The sequence below is a fragment of the Anoplophora glabripennis genome, unplaced genomic scaffold (assembly GCF_000390285.2).
Source record: "Anoplophora glabripennis isolate ALB-LARVAE unplaced genomic scaffold, Agla_2.0 scaffold196, whole genome shotgun sequence".
Classification (NCBI taxonomy): domain Eukaryota; kingdom Metazoa; phylum Arthropoda; class Insecta; order Coleoptera; family Cerambycidae; genus Anoplophora; species Anoplophora glabripennis.
Window position 1 is genome coordinate 546634 of NW_019416363.1, and position 16801 is coordinate 563434.

General features: G+C 31.8%; 1 protein-coding gene across 3 annotated transcripts in view; it reads left to right on the top strand.

Moving 5' to 3' along the window:
* LOC108908327 (tubulin-specific chaperone cofactor E-like protein) overlaps nucleotides 1-16801 on the top strand; it is a 41170-nt gene that overhangs the window by 13306 nt on the left and 11063 nt on the right. Inside the window, exon 1 of one of the 3 annotated variants that reach the window (XM_018712354.2) lies at nucleotides 11648-11714. The exons of the other annotated variants lie outside the window; for them this stretch is intronic. The gene's annotated coding sequence lies outside the window, so the exon portion shown is untranslated. Of the gene's footprint in view, nucleotides 1-11647; nucleotides 11715-16801 lie in introns of those variants that run through there. 3 annotated transcript variants of the gene reach the window in all.

Below are 16801 nucleotides of genomic sequence, written 5' to 3' on the forward strand. Positions count from 1 at the left end.
AAAACTACAACCGCCATATTTGAAAAACAGATTCATCGAAAGAATAAATTAATGGATATTTTTCTTTTCAACTCTGTTTTCACTATATGGTTATTCAGGAACAAATTCCAACACAAACCAATAAATTTCCTTAACTTGACAGATGTGATAGTAACCTAAAAGTAATTTTTTAGTTTTTTCCTTTTTACCCATTTAGGATTTATATGAATAGTTTTATAGAAAATTCAATTTTGTGAGGTAAATCTTGCAATTAGCTGAGTGGAAATGGTACTTTAAAATTGCCATTTTTTGAAATGTCAGCAAGCGTGAAGACCTTTACAATATACCTTTAACTTTTAGTGACAAATATAAACATATTTTGCTGAATAAAAAGCTAATATAACAAGCTTATTATGAACAGGAATTAAGATAAAACATTTTTTTAGCCTGAAACCCTTTAGATTCATAATTAGAACTATACAGCTAGGTATAGGTGGTTAGAAAAGCCTTATTAGAGCAAGAAATCGTTTGTGGCAAGGTTATACCAAATCCGTGGGGGAATAAAATGAATAAATTGTAGTAAACTATTCAGCAAGGGAGTTATGGAGCCCATAGGGTGAGTGACGTAATCCGAATGAATAATCCTCATAAACGTACGTAAAAATTTAGCACTTGACAGGACTTGCTTCATTTGACGCCAAAGTATCATTCATTTAGGTATAGTCTGCTTTACGTAACCAAAAACGTAAACAAAAACTAAAATTTAAATTATCCCACGAATTATGAAAGTTGGAGGTTCTTGATTGACAAGAGCAATCACCGTGTCATAGTTGCAACGTAATTTGTATTAGGTTTGATTTGCTCATCTCATTTTACTTGTACCTAACAGAAATATTCATCCACTTACTAGTTTAATAAAAACTGAAACCAAACAAACAAATTCATATGATAGTTTCGAACTAATCCCTGACTGCTCCTAAAACAAACATATTGCTTTGGAATAAGAAAAACATTTTTGATTATTGTGATTATGTAATTTTTAAGACAATCACAGTGGCAATCTAAAATTTATGTGTTTCTAATGGGAAAGTTAACAACAAACTCACACATCGATTTTAAGTACCTAGGTATATCAATTATCTGTTACATTATTGATTTCATTATTCTCTACTCAATCAATTCTCAACAACTTTCTAGCAGGTAAATAGATAGATTAGATAAAAATATCACAGCGGCATCTTTTGCAGTCAAGGAATACACGTAATTACGACGGATTTGTCACAGTGATATTTTTATAATAGAATCTGGACCGTTGCAGCCTGTTCTAGTTCATTGGTTAACGGGTACAAGATTGGATACAAATAATAGAAAAGTGCATCAGTTAAATAAAACGTTTTTATGAATATGACAAAAAAAAGGATAAATAAATTTGTATAGATACGAAATAGATTTATTGATCCGAATAAGTTTTATTCTTTGTTATTACGCGCAATAAGTTTTTTATCTCAACTTCAACTTTTGAACTACATCCTATGGGTATATAAAATAGAGACATCGAAAAAATTAAATCTTGATATTTCAAAAATAATGCTATCGCTTTAATTAAGAAGTGGTGTTGAGACCCCAATGATCTCTGATAGATTATCACTGACCCTTTGTATTAATAACCAATTATTCCTTAAAGATATATTTCGTATTTACTGGTGATACATGTGGAAAAATGGTTGACAACAACTGTCACAATTAAACAACGATAATTGAATTAGGAACATCACGGAGCACTACTACATTCTGAACAAGCGGAATTATGCATTTTTTATGCAGGTTTTTCAATTCTTTATCTTAATGTCCCATTGCATTTAAATTTTCAGCCTTTTAAAAAAGGAAAAAAGTTCATGTTAAAGGTTTTTTTTGATATCTGTTAACTAGGAAACAAAGAATAAAGTTAATAATTGTGGTTATCAGGATAATAATAAATTAATTCAATAATTTTCTAGACATAATTTACGCAATAAGTGTAACAATTAATTTTGAGACGATATTTTATACGTCGACCTCTTCTGAACACGGTAAATTTTCATTCATTCATAATTTTTTTTCAAAGAAATAATTGACTTTTGTTTTTAAATGCGTAAAAAGACCTCCTTACTTTTCAAAATATCGAAAGCACAATGAAATTACAAAAGAAAACGTGAAAAGTCAATAAAAATGTATTTTTCTGGATCTGGCGTTGACTTTCACAGACTTTTGCTTACGCCACTAGAGCGGGAAAAAATAAGTTGATTTAAAAAAAAGCATCCCGGTAGCTGTTTTCTAAGTGCCACAAGCCATTTGTTAAGTAAGAATTTTGAGAAGTCCATGGGCACTATGACGTCACAGCGCTCCCCTCTCCTGGCTACCGTTCAGCCGCGCGAATCACGTTGTCTTTAACGAACGTTTATTTGGTCACTTCTTGGCTTATCTCGGCTCCTATTGGTCGGATCGAGATGCTTTTTTTTCTTAATTCATGTTTTTCAAGCACTATTTGATGCAATTGGTTTAAAATCTGTATATTAAAAAATTAAACTTCAAAATCTGAAATTTGCATAGACGTGAGATAATGTAATTACCTTTCGAACCATTTTTACAAAATTTAGATATCTTGACTTGAGCAGAAAATATAAGTGTTTGCGTTTTCGACTTTATAATTTTGCAATGGGCCGCCATTTTGAAATTCGGGGTCCGAATTGCGGATATTTGTTGAGCACCCCAACGGTTAACTTTTCCTGTAGTTTCATCCAATTTCAACCAAATTTGTTCTTTTTATTTAATTCCGAAAAGTTTGCACATTTTTTTTTCACTGTCAATTTTGCAATGTAAAAAATTGTTTGCCAGTTTTCGCAAAAGCCTATCTTTGTAGCAAATTTCCTCAGGAAGAAAATTTATAAATATACCTCATGTCGATTAGAGGCTTATTTTCGGAAATATGTGTAGATACCTAAGCGAAAAACTGAAAAAAGAACAATTATTTTTTTCGTTTGTTATAAGCAATATGACGCTCGACCTCTACAAATACACAAATTTAGGCTTTTATTCGGTGTATTTTTTACTTAATTTTAAGTCCATAAAATTCGAGATAGGCCCGATTTTTGAAAAAAAACCTATTTCGCCCGGATTATACCTATCTAACTAAAATAATATATGCGACTTCCTCAATTACTAGGGATAGTTTATGTGTGGCATGACCAAGACTGAATAAATCTACATTATATTTGTAAATGTTGTGGTATATTAATACTTTCACTTAAACTAGGAAAGTAAGGCTCTCATCTTGAAGAAAACTATACAGAGTGAGTCAAAATTCACTCCCCAGCGGCCGGATATATATTCTAAAATAAAAAATAAAACAAAAATGTAGAATACTAAAATCTCGAAAGCGGAGCCGTTTTCAAATAAATTATTAATTTTAGTTCAATAAATGCGCAAAGTTCGACAGACTAATCAAGTTGGCCAGACAAAAACAAGGAGTTTTCAGTGACCACAACCTTCATTATTGGCATTATGAGAATCCTCATGAAAAACGTCAGCGGAATGAGCAAAGACATTGGTCTGTAAAAGTTTGGATATTATTTACGGGAAAATGATCATATCATATTTTTTGCCAAGAATACTGAATAGTGAAAATTACAGTAATTTTTGCGAGAACATTTTGCCAGGTTTGATAGAAGATATTCCTCTACAACAACGTGCAACTATGTGGTTTCAGCATGAAGGTGCGACCGCATATGCCACATTACAAGTACGACATATTTTGAACCTAATAAATGGATTGGACAGGGTGGACCAACACCATGGCCACCTCGGTCTCCTGACTTGATTCCGATAGACTTTTGGTTATGGGGATACATAAAAGAATAGGTTTATTTGCCTGTAGGTAGGATTCATGAAGCAGTAGCGGAAATAAATGAAGCTACTTTCTGTTCTGTTGCCAGGAGTTTCTACCACAGATTGCAGAAGTGTATTAATGAAAATGGTCATGGTTTTGAAGGTTAACCGAAGTCAGAAGGATCTTCGTTTTTGCCAATTCTTATTTTGTATGGATTTAAATGGTGGATTTTAATGGTGTTAATATTAAACAAAGAAAATTATAAAGTTGAATTTTTCTTTACAAAATTTTCCGAAAACGGCTCCGCTTTCGAGATTTTAGTATTCTACATTTTTGTTTTATTTTTTATTTTAGAATATATATCCGGCCGCTGGGGAGTGAATTTTGACTCACCCTGTATAGTGCTTCAATACAGTAAATATTATAAATTATAAAGTCATTTATGTACTGATATTCTGTGTCTACGTAATCCTGATATGGAACATAAAATTATAAAATCATAATATTGGTTCTCACTTTCTCGCGTCACGCCCTTTCACAAAGCTACATGTTTTATCACATTGTTAAGGTTCTCCTGTACCATATACCGATATGTTTTTATACGTTGTGTCCCGAGTGATTGTGATTGTCTAATTTTATTTACGTCCCCTGCTTACGCTGTTAGCTTGCTCAAAATACTTGGAGTTCTTTGATTCCCAGGATTACTTTAAAAATGTGAACAGGACCTATTTTAAGAAGAAACTGCGTAATTAGAACTCATTAAATTTGAAATATGAGCAACCTTGAAAGTACTTTATTTTAGGAATGATATTAATTTGATTTTTTTACTAATCATTAATATTAATGTGCAACGTTAATTTACGTCTCCTTTTACAATATGTGATACCATTTCGGCTCACCAGAAATCTGGTGGTCAAACAAGGGCCTGGGAATCCAAAGTTTAACGCTTAGCTTGTAGTTGAGGTCGGCACGTGGCACCTCGTTTAAATATTGCAGTAGGTACGCACAGCTAGCGCGCATTTCGCTACGTGTCCTGGGAAATCTCCGGTTCGGCTTTTGCTAAGGTCAAACGATGATATTAAAGCAGACTAAATCTACAGTACATTAATCGAATGGCCTCCACCGAAACATTAAAGCAACGTAACAAATTTTATATTTGCGTAATGCTGGATTATCCATTTGCCTTTTTATCTAAACATTCACCATTTGGCTTCGTGTTAAAAGGTAAAGATCAATTCATAGACGTAACTTCAAATAAACTGTTTACGTCTCGTGTAACCATAATATATAATAAATTTATAATGAATATAAGTTGCGGTTTTACCAGTATAGTAAGAAACTAAGAGATTTGTTCCACTAAATACCGGGTTATTAATTGTCAGTGTCACACTGCCGTTTTATTTTTAACGTTAGAAAAAATACGGAAATTGTAAATATCAATTAAAAGGAGAAATTTGTAAGAATCATGACAAACTAACAATAAGCTTATTTTTTCATGTAACACCCTCAATATTACATGTTTCATATTTGAAACGAATGTTTTTTCAGAATTGCAACAGTATAAGGTGTAATGGACCCATCTCTAGTGACTATGTCCTCCTATATACAAGTAGCATCCAACATCCATAGGCGTCCATTTTAGGTCCATCCATCTAGGTGATGTCCAATGCTGAATATCTCTCCGCTGTCCTTAATATTACGTTCGATAAACGTCAACCTTAGGACCAGTAAAATAAAATAAGAATAAAAATGTTGTATACAAAAAAGTACGTGTATGTATGTTATTACAACTACACTTGAATTTCTTCTACCTTACCCACCTTGAAGGTTATAAAAAAATGAAATAAATATTAATAAAAAAATAAATGCTCCAGTTTTATAAACTACTGATCTGCTGATAACTATTTGAATCTTCTTCTCATACTAAAGGAATTCAAATTTAAAATTTTGCGGTGATGGAACTAATACTCTACTAATAAATAACTTGTCTTTTTTATTAGTTATGTGCAATTTAGTTATGTTTCCTAAAAATAAGTCTTGTATTTTAGCTGAATATATTTTTTTTCAAAGTAAGTTTTAGTGTCACATTAAGTTACCGCGCCAGACAAACGGTCCAAAATAAGACAATATGGTAATATTATCTTATTTTGGTAAAAAGGGGGACAAAATATTTCCTTGTTGTGAACACGATTATTAAACTAATGTAATAGATATTCCAGAGATACTAATTTTTAATAAACATGCTGCGCCGCACTGCCTTGCATTATCTCTAATATTTGTTTAACAGTTATTACGGAAAAGGAAATGAACAATAACTGTAAGGAAACAAACACAGGAATCTAACTGGCGACGTAATAAGAAATACAAAAGAATAAATATGAATAAAAAGATTTATATTTCTTATTAGCTGCAGTCTTTGTTTATACACAGACAATATAGCTATTTTGTCTGTGGTTTATATTACTACATATAATTTTCTTTTTTATCTAAAATAACTATATTTTTTGTATACGTATACTCTTTGTGAAAATATGAAATACATTTTTTGTTTAAGTATAATAATTTTGAACATTTTCCACTCTAGAGCATTTAGAATTTTTTGCAGATCGTCCCTGATCTTGTTCTTAGGACATGCCTAAATAATTTAAAGGGTCAACTCATGGATCATAGGTGAATGTCTTAGAGATGTCCAAGAGATGTCAGTTATGCGGAAAACGGATGCTCCAAGGACGTTCATTGAACATTTACGCCCCTAAACGAACATCCATAGTACATCCTAATTTCTCTTAATGGAAAAGTTTTATTTACACGAATTTGCTTAATTAAAGAGTAATTTTGCATGTACTTTTGTTTCCTTTAATTACATAAATTATGGCAGAAAAGATAGAACTAGTGTGGTGTTAATTGCATCTCTGTTTAGAAGCTCATTCAAATATTTTTTCGATTTGCTCAAAATTTGTTATTCTCCCAAACTTATTCCATCTTATTTATTTCTATTAAAGAGAATCGTTTTTTGTTGGTATCCCTCTTTACTCTCTGATATAGACTTCTGATTTCACAATGTTTCCTTCAGTCATGTTTAGTACTCCCACATAATGTTTATATACGTACAACCGAAATTTCAGCTTCATTACTTACGACATTGGTTACATTTTTTCACGCCTCTTCTATATTTTTGGTTTAATTCGTTCAATTCTTCGCTTCGCTGAGTTTATTAATTTAAAGCTTCAATTTAATTTATGCTATCTGGTTTGTCTGGAAATTATAGTGGATTTATTGATCTAACTCGAACTGGAGAGCAGAGCAACTACCTAAAAAGTAAACGAAGAATATTTTGAGATCTAACTAATAACTCGGTCTATTTTTAAGCCTACTGGATTTGTGCAGGCAAATTACGTAAGATTGGTAAATTGAATATATGGTTAGCAGTTGAAATAGATTTCTAACGCCTTCGTAATAGCCGTCTGGATGCAACAACGTGTGTAATTTAGAAATCAAGTACAGAGTGACCTAAACTTAATCAGACTCGCATTATAATGAGAGAAAGAATGATCCAAACATTTTAGAAAACTTGGTATACGTGTTCCTTTCTATGTCTCGATCTATGTACAATGAGTACTTTATACTCGTAAAAAATATTGTGATTTTTCACAAAATTCATCAATTTAGGTATATCAACAAATACAGGGTGGCTTTTTTCAGCGTCAAAGTCCAATAGTTCGGTTATGGTAGCACCAGGAACAAAATATTTTAGAAAACAGTTGCTCCCAGTCAAGTTCTCCACATTTTAAAATTAGTTTGAATTATACAGGATGTCCCAGTTCCCCTGAGCGCCAATCAACTTTGTTTTTTAAAATACAACACCCTATATATTTTTACATTTTTGAATTACTCGATGAATTTTAATGTCACTGTAATTAATAATTATGGTGTCAATTATGCACCGTTTCTATGTTAATTGATGATTTCTTAAAAATATGTCGTTTGCAGCGACTAGGGAAAAATTATTTATCTCGAAAACTAAAAATCGTAGATAAACGAAATCTTTACCATTGTTCTAAGCATGAACAGTGCTATCGAACTAATTAGCCTCTATTAATATTCGCCTAAGGATGTGCCAAATACGAGCGCCTAAATTTCTGAATTTTCAATCACAGGTAACTTAATTTTTTTAAATGAAACCATGTACTAGATTTTATTCAGGTGGATTCAAAATTTAATTTCCTTTCGATTTTGTTAAGGTATGTTAGGGTCTATTTCAACCGGTTTTGAAGATAATCACATTTTTTCTCAATTTTTATAATTGTGGCTGGTATTTTCATATTACCCACTCAACCAATAGATAAATTATGATTAACAAATTTACAAGACAGGTAAAATCGATCTTTTAATTCATAAAAAATTATAAAATTTAACTTAAATGCAAAATGGAATGTTAATTTTAGGTAGGCCTAGGTGAACAGAATAACTGATTTCCCCGTCAAACTCCATTAGTTTGTTTAAACAAAATGAGCCTTGGGGTAGAATGGAGGCATTCTGCCTCATACTATAAAAGTATTTTTAAACTTACAGAGGACAACAAAAGTGGGTACAGGTACAGGAACTTACAATCAAAATTTTCTTCAAACATCCATTACAGATTTTTTTTATGAAAATTAATTAAATACAACAGTATACAATTTTATTTATAATTAGCATCGAACAATAAATGGTAATAAATAATTATAATAAATGTTCAAAATTTCGGCCATTTTGATTTAAACATAACTGAAGTCGCTGAATATGTGATGTCTGCACGTTTACTAACATTCTTTGCTGAATCTGTTGAAATGCGTCTGAAATTCGAAGTCGCATATCATCTGCTGATGTAGGAGGAGTTGAATAAACGATGTCTTTAACATAGCCCCATAAAAAAAATCGCACGTCGTAAGATCGGGACTTCTTGCTGACCAATGAATGGGCCCACCCATGCCAATCCATCAGCCTCCATATTGATCATTTAGAAAATTTCTCACACGAGCAGAATTATGTGGCGGGGTACCATCATGTTGTAGCCACAAATTTTGTCTTGCATTCAAAGGAACATTCTCTAGTAGAATAGGCAAATCATTAATTAAAAAATGGTGATACATTTCTCCATTAAGTGTACCATTAAATAAGTGGGGTCCAATCACCCTGTCTCCTAGTATCCCATCCCAAACATTTAATGTCCACCTGTTTTGAAAGTTCCTTGGACGTGTTAAATGGGGATTACTATCTGCGTAGTGGTGGTTATTTCTTGAATTTGGAGACCCATTATTATGGAATGTAGATTCATCCGTAAAAAGTACGTTATTAAAAAAGTTCCTGTAAATGCCAATTTTATCCAGTGCCCATTGGCAGTACTCTGTTCGTAGAGCAAAATCTTCATTTGTTAGGTTCTGTACTTTTATAAAACGACAAGCATGATATTTATAACGTTTAAGAACTCTCTGCAATGAAAATCGGCTCACTCCGATTGTCGCGCTTAATTCTCTTTGACCAATTTGAGGGTTTTCTAGTACAGACAACAAAATATCGGTTTCTTTATTTCCATCCAATACATAATTTACTCTTGTTGGCTTCTTATAGCAGACTGAAGAATTATTAACAAACCTTTCCTTTACTCGGCGCAATGATCTAACTGCAGGTTGCCTTCTTTGCGGAAAACGTTGATTGTAAATTCTTGCAGCTAGACAATTTCCATTGCTTTCGCCAATCACATAAGCCGTATCCCTTAATTTGTCATTGAAAAAATGTATCTTTTTAAATAATACTGAAATACCACAGTACAGTAGAAGATTGCCAGTGAATGGATATTTAATTTGACATTTAGTTGCTAGGAAACGAAATGAAAATACCAGCCACAATTATAAAAATTGAGAAAAATGTGATTATCTTCAAAACCGTTTGAAATAGACCGTAACATACCTATTTTAAATCCACTTGAACAAAATCTAGTACATGGTTCCATTTGAAAAAATCAAGTTATCTGTGATTGAAAATTCAGAAATTTAGGTGCTCGTATTTGGTACATCCTTGGGGGGATATTAATGGAGGCTAATTAGTTCATGCTTAGAACAATGGTAAAGATTTCGTTTATCTACGATTAAAAAAACAAAGTTGATTGGCGCTCAGGGGAACTGGGACATCTTGTATAATTCAAACTAATTTTAAAATGTGGAGAACTTGACTGGGAGCAACTTTTGTCTAAAATATGTTTTCCTGGTGCAACCATAACCTAGCTATTTGACTTTGACGCTGAAAAAAGCCACCCTGTATAAGGAGCTTCGTATTTGTATGTCGCAAGCATGTATGTCGTGATAAACATGGAAAAATATGAAAAATTTCTTTATAAAATTTTGATCATTTAGGTTTATTTACGGATTCACGGCTCTACAAATTTTTAGAATAAAACCTTAAAAGTATATCAACAAATTGTAAGACAAAGTTGGCAACACTGAAATCAAGACCAAGGTGTTGGGAGCAGAACGCACCCTCACTTGTCTCAGTCAGTTGATAACTGTTGTTGTAATGGCGTGTTGAAATGACACTATTCCGAATCCAGCCAGGTGAACAATTCCTTGACAGTATTGTAACTAGCGACGAAACGTGGGTAGCCCACTACACCCCCGAGACGACAATACAATAAAAAAAATGCAGTGGCGACATCCGTTTTCACCATCAGCAAAAAAATTCAAATTCAACTGTGTTTTGGGACTGTAAAAGGATTTTCCTCACTGACTTTTTGCCACAGGGGGAAACAATTAATGCTGCGCGGTACTGTTGAAACCTTGAAAACACTACGGAGGGCGATACAGAACAAAAGAATGGGAATATTAATGGAGTGTGCTTGTTGCATGACAATGCACGTTTCCACACAGCCAATGTCACAGCAACTTTAGGATTTATTCAGTTGGAACATCATCAACCACCCAGCTCCCAGCCCTGACTTGGCACCTTCTGATCTTCATCTTTTCTCATCTCTGAAGATGTTTATGAGGGAAAAAGGTTTTCTACTGATGATGAGGTCCACAGTGCCTTGAAACAATGTACCCGAGAGGCGGCGGGAAATTTTTTTAACGAAGGTATCGGAAAACTCATCCCTCGGCTCACAAAGTGCATTAAGGTTGAAGGCGACTACTTCGAAAAATAGTGTTTGATGTACCTTTCAAAATATGTAAACTTTTCATGAATATACTGCCGTTTCGATTTTTAAAAAATTGAGTAGGTACTCTTATTTTGTGAATACCTATGCCTCGTCGTTTCAAATAGAAATTTGAATCTTGCAGGTAGAGTACAAATACAGTCATGATATCGGGGCGGCCATGAGATTTTTATAAATAAAAAATTGTATCGGTGTTTTTTTTTTTAATAATCGTTCACAATTTTCAGTAAGTCTATAGATCTATAAAAAAACCTCTTCTATTTTCGTTAATAGTTATAATTTCCAGTATAACTGCAATTTGTAATTTGCATGAAACAACAAGACATTAGTGAACAAATTAATTAGTAGGCTTTGAATATTGTATCACAAACTGCTTCAAATAAATGACATGTTAAAAAATACATATAATTCTACTTTCGTTAGTTTAACCAATATGCAATTTGTGTTTGGACTGAGGGAAATGTTTTCAATCTAATTGTAAGTTTAGAACAAAAACAAAAAGATAGGTAGGTGTTCAAAATTCGCATATTTAAATAAAGATAAGATATTCATATTTACTAAAGATAGATTATTTTTATGCATTACAATGAAAACATCTACTTAATATTATCAGTGTCATTTTTAAGTGTATCGTATTTCTCGATATACGTGACTGCTGTGTAAATCCATGTCAACTGCGGTAAGGTTTGTATTAATTTGACTTCTTCTTGTTTTGATTTTGAAATGTAACAAATTAACATTTTAAATTTGTATTGTCTGTAATTATTTATTTGTGGCGTTTTTAGGACTTTTTGCTTAATTGTTTTGTTACTGATAAGAAAAATAAATTAAACTGTACAAAAGTAGTAAAAACATCGCAACTCATCACAAGCTGACGTAGTAACAATACCATTTTGTTGTTTATTGTAATTATGCTACTCTTATGTTACATATTTTCTGTTTTTATACATCCTGTAAAAGGGTTCTCATCCCGTTGGATGAATTAAATTAAATAAATAAATAAATAAATAAATAAATAAATAAATAAATAAATAAATAAACAAAATAAATAGGTATCACATAAGTATGTCTACCATGAGTAATTGTCTTTTGGTAAAAACTGTGCGTGAGTTTTTAAAAAGATACAACTGCGAGTGAAGTTTTAGAACTAGGTATTCACTATGTATTTTCCAATTTAAAAACTGATCTGTATGCAAACCTAAGAATCGAACATGACTGTCATTATTTAACATTACATCGTTATCAACTGTTATCATCAAATTACTGCAAGGCAGTATTTTTAAATATTAAAATGCTACAAAAAGTGTTCTGTCAAGTATAAAATAGCGTCCAATATAACTACTAGCAACTCCAATTTGAACACTACCGTTTTTTAAACGTCCAACTTAGAAATGAAATACAACTATATCTAGTAATGTTCTAAGGAAGTAGTATTATTGAATTACTCTCTTATTATAATAAATTAGTTTATTTTCTATATTTTCCTTCTATACCATGCAATCATAGGAAATGTTATCTAACTGTGACCATTTCATGATAAATTTATTTAAATGAAATATTAATTAACATAAATTGCCTCTTTTACATTGAAAATATGCTATTATTTGCGTTAAATCTTAAGACAATTTACATTTTTTATTTAATTAACCACGACTGTTCGACTGAAGAATAATGCAAAATCGAATTTTCTGCTAGATTGGTTATTAAGGAATAATTATGCTTTGTGAATTTGAACATCGTCCCTATGATGATTTTTGCAAATGCCTGAACAGATGATAAACGTAGATTAATAAAACTTGGATTGTCGACTTAAATGAGTACTAAAAGATTATTAATGCCAAATCACACATTTATAATGAAATTTTACGTTGTGATTCTTCAATTTTACATACATATTTCTTCTTGTTTGCCACGAGCCCTATCATCCTACATAAACGAAAATTTAATTAATTTAACTTGGATAAACTTTGAAACTTATCATGTAATCTAACATAAATCTCAAGCCGTTATAAATAAATAATGATAAATGAAATACACCAAAAAAAAGTAAATAATCTGTTTGCTCACCTGATTTTCGCAACATTAGACATACTTGAAATCTTCTAAGACTCTCCATGACATTTAAAATTTCTGGTTCCAAGTTCCAACAGCTGAGGCTAACATCCGTTGCCCTTAGTAAGCGTTTGGAATTGGATCGGATTCTGCTTAAATTTTAACTGTTCATTATTTAATTTTGTTGCTGTTTTGTTTACTTGGGATTGATTTAATATGTTTAACACCAATTGGCTGCCGAAGTAGCTGAATAAGAGAAAAAAGTAGAAATATACAGCATTTTATTCAGAATTTTATATTTAATATTACCTATTTTAACATTCTTAAATGCGTCCTTATATACTATACGTTGTGACAGTAGCACTGTTCAGCTATACTAGGTCAATGTGAGAGGTCATTGACACTGAAATTCATAAATTAAAACATATGCTGCATAATAAAATAGTAACACATAATTTTTCGTAAGAACCTCAAAACGATTTAAAAAAACATTTAATATCAATTAGATTCGTTTTTATTTACTTTTTATTAGGTATTGTTTTTTGAAACGGCAAAAATAATTATTTTAAAACATTAATTAGTTTTATATGTATATGCATAGTTAGTAACCTATCTACGTATTGGTGTATTTTCAAATTATCAATCTCTTATTATAATTAAATAGCTTCTATCTTGCTAAATAAAATTTGTATTTATTTTCGTCCTGTCCTAATTTCCAAAATTAAACCGCATACAGTGTCTTTAGACATCCTTTGCCAATTACATCGACTGAAGGCTTTTGTTTTCTTGCGTTGCAAAACGACGCAATTATAATTGCCTCATCTGTCTAATTTGTATGTCAGTAGTCAGGTAACGTTTATTTATTAACCTTTGCTGAGAATATAATATTACATAATCATGAAATTAGTATATAAATGTACGCGGAACTAGAAATTAATCTTATAGTAATAATATACCTACCTCGATACTTACTAGTCAAAATAATGGCAGATGTGTTCTGCAGATTTTTTTTTAACAGACTTGGATTTTATTTAACATAACTGAGTAAAGTTCAAACAGCTGTTATTAGATATTATTTTGGTCCTACATGTTGAATATTACCTACTAAGTATTATATTTTTGGTGTAAACTTCTATATTGTAAAATTCATGATGTAAAAGTAAACATTGCTTGGTATTTCCTTTTTGCCTTTGAGATTAGGAACAAATGGTAAAAATGCTCTTGTATTGTACAAAATTAAATATAGCATTTTTCAAATTGGATGCGATAACGTTGCTATTTCGAAAATTATAAGAAATGGAGGTGATGAAATTGAAGTCCACAGGACAAATCGAAAAAGTATTTGCTAGTTTTGAAATTTTTTGAAAATTCTCTTAGTTTTTTCTGTATATTTGAAGAAGAATAAAGACTTTCTTAAGGCCATTTTTTCCGCTATTCGATATAGAATAAGATTTTCAGTATGACGTTTCGTCTTTCAGGAACCAGCTCCAACTTGGGCTATTGGATATATCATTGTCATCTGAATGAAATTATGATTATGTTGTTATTTATTGATGTTTTGAACCAGAAATATTTCATAAGTGTCATTTTTTTTCATGCATGTTAGTATTTACATTTTTTGCCTACAATTTTGTATTGAAATACTTTATAAATCTTTCCTTGAAGAGAAAATCCCTGAAGAATAACTTTTACCATATGGAATGTTGTTGGTAACATATTATACATTATTGTATTTGGAAGAAAATGAAATCTACGCTATACTTTTTGACGCACTGAATCCACCCTCAGAATTATTGCATCGCATCATGTTTTAGAGATATCCTTAGAGAATAAAATTGCGAATAACACGATTTCTCATCATATTTGAGGTTATGTTACATCACGAGGCAATTTTCCCCACAAAACTCGTTGTGGCCATTGGAAAAACTACCCTTCCTCCTCAAAATCCATTTTGAATCGTTCGAATATCTTCCTTCCTTCCCAAGAAATCTCTGTTGAAATTGATTTGTTCTGCGTATTGGTCGATTATTATCGAAAATTGAGTAATATCAGGTGAAGACTCAGGAAAAGGGAAGAATGGAAATACAAATTAACTTAAACTCCTACCGGTTGTTCAGATTTTCGGTATCGCTGATTATAAATCTGAAGTCAAAGTTACAAAATTCAAAATGATGATCCAATATGACGGATGGAATTTAAAAAATGTTGGAATTTAGAAATGAAATTTTTTTTTTCGAATACCTACTAATTTCTTGAAGAAAATATGGATAATGTTTTTATTATTTAAGCAATATATTTTTTTAAAGTATTATGAAGTGATCAAATTACGATCAATATAGGTAACACTTATTCTTCAGTCCTCCTCCAAAGAGAACTATTTCTGCAATAAACAATTCTGAGATTGTTTTGGCGTTGCATCCAAATGTATCATGACATCTTTGAAATTCAATACGGTACATCCATCTGGCAGGTAAGGTAATTCACCATACCCTGGGGATCAAATTTCGTACTCAGAAAAATTTTAAGACCATCGACTCCATAACTCTTTAGTCTTGGAGGTCGAATTTCTACGCAAAAATAACTATAGTACTGTAAAGGTTTGAACCCCAGAGCCTTGTAAAGGGAGCTTTCTGAATATCGACGAACACGCCAAACTAATCAACTTCAACAAACGATCTCTCTCGAAGAAAGACATATCCGAACGACTCAATATGGATTTTGGTGAAGTAGAGTAGTACTTTCAGACGCTATGGTGTGGAGAAAAATTTCCTCGTGATACCGAAAAATTGTGTTTTTCGCGCATTCTCTAAAACCTGATGCGATGTAGCAATTCTGAGGTCAGACTCGGATTGAGCCCATCGAAAACTCTCGGGAAAGTACAGTCTGGTTTGAAGTTTAGGTCAGTCTCATTTTGCCGGCCTGTGTAATTATTCAATTCCATTGATTTTTACCAAGGAACTAATCCAAAGAGGTATCTGTTCAGTCCCTTAACTCCGCCTATGTCTCTCTTAACATATAAAATTGGACTAAATCGGACATTCACCTCTGTACCGTTATGGCCTTTTGGCCAGTGAAGCCTTCCTTCCTTCATTCATTCATTCGTTTTACTGCCCACATTTGGCTTTTGCGAATTACTTAAGTTTACTTCCATACGTGTTAGTTAATTTCCTTCAAAGTTCTAGTTTCGAAAATCTACTGTTGATTGGAATATTTAAGTGTATATAAAGTGTAAACAAATGTTTATCTTAATTGAGTTAAGATTATAAAAGAAAAAAAATATTTTTCTTCAGTTAAGTTTTCAAATTTGTTATATTATATAATAAAAGATGGGAGCTTTAATTGCATATTTAGAATATTAAAATCCATGTACGTAGGTACAGCGCAGCTTGAAAACTACATCATAACTACGTATAAAAGCGTTTACGCGTGTAATTCCTTATCTCAGGCGTTGGTGACTATTTCAGTAGGCACACTAACATTCATGAATTGAGGACGACAAAAATAACAACACAAGAATTGGGTCATTTATTCCGTTCATCTGGCACCGAGATGTGTTCTAATACTGTTAAATTTTAATGAGTGCTTGTAACTCAAGAAATATTCATTCACACGTTCCTAATAATAACGATGCTTGATGATTATTTTACTTTTGTGTTTTTTTCGGTCTATCTTTAACAAGTTGAGGTGGTAATTAAAGCTAATTATTATGCTAATTTTCT